This window comes from Sorex araneus, chromosome 2 (genome assembly GCF_027595985.1).
Source record: "Sorex araneus isolate mSorAra2 chromosome 2, mSorAra2.pri, whole genome shotgun sequence".
Lineage (NCBI taxonomy): Eukaryota > Metazoa > Chordata > Mammalia > Eulipotyphla > Soricidae > Sorex > Sorex araneus.
The window spans coordinates 194,423,530-194,432,871 of record NC_073303.1 but is presented as its reverse complement, the minus strand read 5'-3'; positions in this window follow the sequence as shown (position 1 = coordinate 194,432,871).

Below are 9,342 nucleotides of genomic sequence, written 5' to 3'. Positions count from 1 at the left end.
GCTGTGGCCACAAAAGGCAAAAATAAAAAAGATTTCTTAGCAGTGTGTCTTTGAATATTTTTTTTTCTGATTTGTGGTACCTACCACAAAAAGTTGTGAGAATTAAGTAGGGTATGCCATGCATGTACCAAACCCATATTCTACTGATAACAAAAACCAGGTCATTTAATTCAATGACTAATACAGTCTTGTATGAGATTTCAATACATAGGATTTCAAGTGCTCACTTAATTAATACTCTATACACAGATACTTTCATTGTATTCTTCAGTATTTAGACTCTCCTATAAAGAAAATGCTTTTATAGTTTTAAAAACATGAGTGCTCTTGATATGTGTTTTGCTTTTGACAGAGATTATGATTAAAGAAACATTTAATCGTGTTTATAACTTTGTAAGAAAAAAACACTCTAATTCAATATTTTTATCACTCTGATTTGAAATGGGATAATCGTAGTGGATACCTTATTCTAGGGCAAATGGAAATACAGTGGTGCAGGAGTAATAGTACAGAGGACAGTACAGGTTGCTTGGTTGCATGAGGCTGCCTTAGGTTTGATCCCAGCACCCCATATGGTTCCCTGAGCATAGTAAAAAATAATCACTAAGTGCAGAGTCAGGAGTAAGACCTGATCATCGCCAGACATAGCCCCAAATCAAAGGGAAAAAGTAATAAAATAAAATAAAATAAAAAGAAATAATCCACAATGTTAGCATTTTGTTGTCCAGAACCTTGCCAGATTATGGGAAATAAATCAGAATTGCAAGATGCCTATTAAGCTCCTCATTTAAAATTACTGAAAATGTTGAATGCCAAAAATTTAATTGATGCAATCAATGGATAACAGTTCAACAAAATACAAAATGATCATGTTTACAATGGCTGGTTTTTGAGTCAAATGAATGAAATGAATTTAAATTGTGCTACAATGAACATAGGAACATTAAAGTGTTTTTGAAATAATGTCTTTGGGACCTAGAAGATGCCAGAAAGCATGGTTTGTGGATGGGAATATCAATTTTCAGTTTTTTGAGGTGTCCACATTTTTTTCAAGAGGGGTTGAACCAAGTCGCACCAACCATGGGCAAGTTTTTTTTTTCATATCAATGCTAGCATTGTTTTTTGTTCTTTGAGATGTGTGCCAGAATTGTTGGTGTGAGTTAATAATCTCCCACTAATGTTCTGATCTACCTTTCCTTGATAATGTAACAAAAATCTTTTATTTATAGACTTATTGGCCATATCCATGTCTTCTTTCAGTGTCTGTTTATTTCTCCTCGCTTTTTTAATGCTTCTTCCCCCCTAGCTTTGTGTTAAATTTTGCAAGTGCTTTATATACCTTGGGTATACTAACCCTCCGTCACAGGTATGGGGCTGACGTATGGGTGGGAGGTAATCATGGACAGTGATAGAGGAAAGCCTTGGACATTGAAATATTGTGTGCACAAAACCTTATCATTAACTTTGTTCTAAATCTCAAGCTTCGTTAAAAAAAAAAAAGAAAAAAAAATTGAAATGAAAGCCTGCAATCGGGTCTATAGTTTTGCATTTCAGGAAAAAAATGACATATTTGGACAGGTTTTTCTTTTTCTTTGTGTGTGTGTGTGTGTGTGTGTGTGTGTGTGTGTGTGTTCAGCTGCTCTTAAAAATCCCAAGTGATATTCATGATTCTGTACTTCGGAGTCATTCTTAGCGGTACTTGGGGGACCATGTGGTATTGGGGATCAAACTGGGTCTCCCACCTGCAAAGATTATGCTCAGCCTTTTAAGTCAGATCTTGGCCCCTAACAAATAGTTTGGGGAGGTTGTTTTTACCATGGGGCAGAGACACACTCAGTGGTGTTCAGAGCTTATTCCAGATTCTGAACACAAGTGTCGCTTATGACAGTGCTTGTGAACCATTTACAGTGCCAGAGATCTAACCTAGGTTGGTCACGTGCAAGGCAATCACCCAACCTGTTGTTTTATAATAATTAGCTCTCAATAAATACTCCCATATTATTGCCAAAGCACTGACATTCTTAGCGCAGGGTGATGCATTTTAAGATAGAGGTTCTGTTTTATGCTTCAACTGTTTTACCCATTCAATTCTGTTTCTTCAATGTGTACACTAGCCTCAGTGGAAATAATTAAATGCAGGAAAATTACCACAAAAATGCAATAATATCAAAGTAGAATAGAAGGGGGGAGAAATCATCAGCATGTGGGAAATTTTAGCAGAATGGACTAATGTGATTGTTAGGAAGGGAAAATCCTAAGATTTGATTGAACTCATTATTTATGCAATATGAAGTAGGAGATATAATTATGAACTTGAATTTTAACAAGTTATATTTGTGACTATGATTGGTAATATATATGACAAGTGAAACTGCAGAGGGTTGTCATTCAAGACTTTTCTTGGGAGAATAGTTAAGATTTTAAATACCTATTTTTCAAATATCTAAAACAATGCATTTAAAACATTAGGTAGATACCACTTGACTGAAGAGAAGATTATGCTCAAATAAAAAGTTTTTCCTATGTCTCAGAGATACTGCTTCAAGGTAAAGAGAGTTTCAAGTAGAGAGTAATAAATTCTTAGACTTAGTTTAGAAGGTAAAGAAGGAGAGGCACATTTAATAGTAAGAAGAAATTATTCAATCTGAATTGTAGGCCAGCCTTGATAGCTATGCTAAATTAATATTTCAGCAAAAAAAAAAGTGGTCATGTCTGGTGAAGAGTGAGCAAAAAATAAAAAAGAATAAACATTAATGATAGAGTATATTTTAAATATTTTAAACGATCTCGAAGTTGGACAATAGAAGTTGTAAATGGAAACAGGGAAAAATCTGAAAGAAATAGATTCCACAAGTTGTTCATTTATTGATTTCTTCATTTTGAAAGCGGAGGTATTGTTTGAGGTTATGCCCTGGAGTTAGGGATTACTGCTGACTCTGCACTGAGATCAGTCCTGGCTATGCTGAGACCTCATGCAGTGCCAGAGTTCAAACCTAGGTCAGCCACTTGCAGGGCAAGTACCCTCCTTGTTATACCATCTTTCTAATCCCAGTTGTTTATTTATTATCTGTACTCATAGCATAGATCATTTTTCACTACTACAGGTGGATAAGATAGATCTGTTCTTCATGACTTTTTCAAACCTAATAGCTTTTTCTCTAAAATTATTTTCTTGAATAAGAGGTAAAGCGTTGCAATATCTGTAGCTAATGGTTTAGGGATATATTAATACATAAAAAATAGCATGTTTTCTTAATGAGTGGAAGGAGTTTTAAGTGGCCCGGGAAGTGACTTTACCATCTGGTATAATAAATATAAAACGTTATAATCATACCTATGCTAGAGTAGTTCTCAACAAAAACAAATAAATTAGTCCCAGAAATTATACGCATGGAACATGGTGACAAAACCTTTTACACTTGACATTCTCAAAAATAATCCTAATATTTTATTTGGTTGCGATTTTATGTGTTTACGAATATGGTAAATTCCCATAATCTCTCACATAGATTTTTGTTAATACACCTGCAAATAATACTATAGACTGAATCATTGCAAAGATAATTCATGCTTTGCATTGTCTATATTTCAAATGATTCAATCATTATGAAGTTGGCACAGTGAGTAGGATGTTTGCCTTGCACATGGCCTACCCAGGTTCGATTCCTTCATCCCTCTTGGAGAGCCTGGCAAGCTACTGAGAGTATCCTGCCCACATGGCAGAGCCTGGCAAGCTACCAGTGGCGTATTTGATATGCCAAAACCAGTAACAACAAGTCTCACAATGGAGACGTTATTGGTGCCAGCTCAAGTAAATCGATGAGCAACGGGACGACAGTGACAGTGATATAAAGTATATTAAATATATGTATACTTGTATATCAAAATAATATATTTTATATATTAAAGAGGAAATTTGTCATCTATATCAACATGTATAAACATAGGAGATATTATGTTGAAGGGATCTTAATCTTTCAAATGAGACCTTCGCATGAAGGAACTGGCAGAGGAACCCAGGTGTTCGGGACCCGGGGCCGAGATCTCCAAGGCTATTTGGATCAGGACTGGCCTCTTCCACCCAGATCCCCCATTTTCCAGTAACTAGGCAGTCATACCCAGAAAATGCCCCCTCTCTGCCTGCACTGTGTAATCCCATCAATGGCCAACATCCAAAGAGTATAAACCAAGCCTAATTCTCCTTGGAGAATCTGACAAGCTACCAAGAGTTTATTGCCCACTTGCGAGAGCCTGGCAAGCTCCCTGTGGCATATTCATATCCAAAATACAGTAACAGACATATACATAACTCTCGGAGAGCCCAGCAAGCTACCGAGAGTATCCCGCCCACATGGAAGTGACTGGCAAGCTACCCGTGGTGTATTCCATATGCCCAAAACAGTAACAATATGTCTCATTCCCTTGACCCTTGAAAGAGCCTCGAATTGTTGGGAAAAACAAGTAAGGAGAGGCTGCTAAAATCTCAGGGCTGAGTGTAATAGAGATATTACTGGTGCCCGCTCCAGTAAATTGACAAACGACGGGATGACGTGATACAGTGACAGTGTGATCTTAATTAAACCAAATTTTATGCTTTGATCCTGGGCAAAATCCTTATACTCATTATTCGGTTTATTGGGTGACTAATTTAGATACTATAGGCATTTAATGCATTGCATGGCCCTATACTCTTTCTAACGTGCACTACAGAGCAGAAAAAGAAGTGTGTAATGTAATTATATGTATGTATGTATGTAATTCATTCATTTGCCCATCCATTTATTTATCCCAATGTGCATTAGTTGAATAAAAATACTTTGGATGGTTCAACTTGAATTTGGCTAGAGGAACACTGCAGGTACAGGAGCAAATCCAGCTGACCCTTTGAGGCCTGTTCCCTTGTCTGCTGTTTCCTAGCCAGTGCTCTCTTGCTGTGTGCCTGGAGGAATAAGAATGAATATCGTCTATAGGAAAGAATGAGGATCATTTACCAGACACTTCATTTAAATTATGCAACTATTAACTTTTTAAATCCCCTTTTGCTTTTAGTTAACATTTAGCAGAGTGAAGAGTGTTAGCTCAAAACCAGAACAAATCAACGACTAGCTTTGGAGCATTACTTTGCTCAGGGCAATGCAATTATCTCAAGCAGTAGAACTATAGGCGGAAGCCAGACTGGCTGTTGATGCCTTGGTGATTATTGACCTAGTGACTAGACTCAGCAATGCCATGGAATTGAAAACTCTCTCATGCTAAGTAAACTTTGTGTTCACCAATGTATACCAGTCATAAGACATATATATGACATATAATGGGTTAAAAGATTTGGGCTGATGTTGGTTTATATAAAGTTTGCTCTATGGGTCTACTTGCTTATCTATTGTCTTAATTGACATCTTAATAAAGGCTTATTTTATCGTCCTTGTAATTGATTTCTTAATAAGGACGGTGTGTATTTTTAAATTCTTTTATTTTCCTAAAGTTCCTTTCTATATATGTAATAATTTTAAGAGTTTATAAAACTGGGTAGCAATTCAGTTGAAATTACAGCATTTCATCAGATGAAAACCATATTAACAGAGAATTTTTTTTCAAGGCATCCAGTTGCCTCTGGTTGCACTAGATATATAATCCTGACAAATATTTTATTCAATGTTTTGAAAATTAATGGCCAAAATTATATTAAGCCATTTCCTTGAAAAGATAAAAGATTTCTAAAAATGAAGTATTTTTTAAGATTTATAACATATAAGTATGTCTTCCTCATTACCAACTCCCAGGAAATCTAACTAAATATTAATGCATGTGACATATCCCTGCCAGCAAGTTCATTAATGTGGTGGTTTCACATAAATCATCATATAGAGATGTTGCATCCATTAATAAGGAATGAAAGTTTAGAATAGCAGGTGATACACCATCTCAGTCTACTTCCTAAAAAATGAAATTAATGAGAACAGTAATTTCTACTATTTTTCCTGGAATCTGAACTTAGACACGAGTTAACTTTAGTTTCAGCATCCCACCTGTGTTTCTATTCAAGTGGCTCTGTTTCTCTTCTCAGTACCTTTTCAAGAAAATTCTTAATTCCGCAGTGACTGGCACTATTCTATGTCATTAACAATGACATTAATTGCAGTGTTCAACTAAATCTCTCTGTTTCCAGTCAAAACATGCTCCCCTTCCATGCTTAACAGAGAACAAAACACAACCAACATGCTGGTTATTAAAAGATGCAAATTGTGACATTGAAAAGAGGCCCCCAGGTTTCCATCTTTGAGTTATGATCATTTGTAATGTCTTACCATATCAAGAAACAGGTCACCTTGAAATTCATTCATAAACATCTGGAGCTTACTGCTGAGTATTTAGCACTTCCTAATCAGTGTCCTGATTCTCTATTGAGAAATATTCTTGTCTTGGTTAGTGACCTGCAAATCGTCTGTTACTAGGATATTATAATACAATATCTTTATGAAAAATAGCAAAGTACGCTGGAAAATAGCAGGTGTTTATGAAAGAATGTATTTGCATTAAAGTCACCATATGAACAGTAAAATGCCACGTAAAGATAAAAATTAAGCTTGTTAAAAAAAGTTAAGAAAATGTTTGCTAGCTGTCCACTGAAGAAATCTCCATGCTTTATGGCATGCAAATTAAAGCTAATAAAACTAATAGCAGTGATGACTCAGCATTTGTCAGTAATTGACTATCTTCTATTAGATTACACTGTTTTTTAACATAATGTGGCCTTTAATTTGTATGTTAATTCTACCAATTACATTATTTTATCCAGTTGTAAAAATGAAGTAATGAAAGTTGGGAAGTAAATACAAATTATGTGAACAAATTATATTACCAACTTATACAACTCAACCTAAAGAAGAATAAGAGCCAACTATCCAATTAGGAAATGGTCAGAAAATCTAAACAGAAGAAAATTTAAGGATAAAAAACAGACACATGAAAAGACATATGTTGATCATTAGGAAAATGGAAAACCCAATACAACAGTGCCATATCATCCAACAGGTGTTGCTTCAGTTATTATTCTTTTCCAAAAAAATGTTATTATTTATTCATGGAGCTTCTACAATGATATTTGATATATAAAATTGACATTTAACAACAAAATTTGAGATATTACTAATTGATAATTATATACAATTGCTGATAGTCCTCGTGCAAGGCAAATGCAGGTAGTGCTACTGCATTTGCCTTGCACGAGGCCTACCAGGGTTCAATTTCTCGGAGAGCCCCGAAAGCTACTAAGAGTATCCCACCCACATGGCAAGCTACCCGTGGCATATTCCGTATGCCAAAAACAGTAGCAAGTCTCACAATGGAGATGTTACTGGTGCCAGCTCGAGCAAATTGATGAGCAACAAGATGACAGTGATACAGTGATACAGTGTTGAAATTTAGTATATCTCTACGAGTTTAAGAAAATAATGGCCAAACTAGACAAATCCCAATCTTTCATAATTAAACATATTTAGGAAAAACATATCTCAATATTTTTAAGGGCATGGCATAAATTTGCACTCATTTTACTCTAGATTCACAACAGCTAGTTGTTATGAACTTAAATAATTTAGAATATTTCTTATTGTGGACTCACTTACTACTCAATTTCAAAGCATAGCAAAAATATTCTGGACTTGCATATGAAATATAAAATTAAACTGTTCTTTATTCTCAATATTCTTGCTGGTTTGTTTTGTGTCCTTTGTAATTATATTAAATCCAGTTACTTTACTCCATTGTGTAATAATTTGGAATTTCTAATTTGGAAATAATAAGAATATTGTAATTAAATGGATTTGTTGAGATTGCACTGTATGTTATATTAGTAAACCAGTTTTCGTTTAGACAGTTCGTGAATCATGCTTGTCTGTGTGCAAAGTTGTCAAAATTTAACAAGCTCTATCTTTAACTGGGCAACTGGGCACAGTACTATGCATTCGTATTTCTCATCTAGGGTCATAAGGCTCTTTGTGGGTTCCTAGCACATTCCAAAAGGGGCCAGAGTTGAAAAACCACGTAAATTGGGGGCACATAGCATGAGCTTCAGGGACACAGAAAGAAAATGGCCGGAAGGGGGTCATGGTTGCCAAAGGCAGAGAAATGCGACTGTATTCTTTTATAATATATTCTTTAACTTGTTCTCCATATGCTCGAGACAATATTCTTGGATACTTCATTCTGTGTACACTAAAGACATTCAGAATATTTTGAAATATTCATTATAACCTCTCCTTCACTATCATTGTTACTGTCATCCCATTGTTTGTCGATTTACTTGAGCGGGCACCAGTAACATCTCTATTCCTCCCAGCCCTGAGATTTTAGCAGCCTCTCCTTACTCATCTTTCCCAATGCTTGGAGGCTTTTCAGGGTCAGGGGAATGAGACCTATTGTGACTGTTTTTGGCATATCGAATACGCCATGGGTAGCTTGCCAGAGTGGTATATATGTATGTATACATACATATACATATGCATACATACATATATATACATATACATACATATACATTACTCTCTATGATTTGTTGCTATCCCCCAATCTCTGGTGACCAAGGGATCATACCCATAAACCACACCCTGCCACACCCTGGCGGCACCAGATAATCTCATTGGCCACCTACAGATCTCAGCAGCTGCTCCTCCCAGATGGGAGTATAAAATGAGGCCCCCATAGTCATGCCACAAACTCTGTGCCAGGCTGTTTTCACTCGGGGCGCTAACCTCTTCTTAGTTATATAAAGTAAATTTGTACAAACATAGTTCTTTAATAGCTCAGGTTCCTAATACCTGCATGCTGCATTCCCTAAAATATTAGTAAAAGCAATCTTCTTTATTTTTTTAATTTTAAATTAGAAATCTTCAATAAGGATAAGAGTCAGTTTATCTCTTTCAGGGTTGTCACAGCTCACCATATTGGGAGAAATGTGCTTTGATTTAGTTAATTTATTCATTGCGTAGGGTGAATTTGGTTAAAAATAAGAATTTTTAAAGTAGAACTGAGTTTATAATATACTATTGAATAGCCTCACAGACTTGGACAAATTTAATAAATCTGACATCAGATATTGTACATATAAATATAAATAATCACATACACACGGAGATATATTCTTGTATTTGCTACATTTTTATGCACCAGAATCAAATGAATGTTCTGCCAACTAATTGTCTTTCTATGGATTATAAGAATGTTTTCTAATATTTGTTAAAAATAAAATAAAACAAAATTGTTTTATGATTTTTCCTTTGATTTTGTACCTGTTAGTACTCAGGGGCTGCACCTGATTCGGTGCTTTAGGACTGCTCTGGCTGT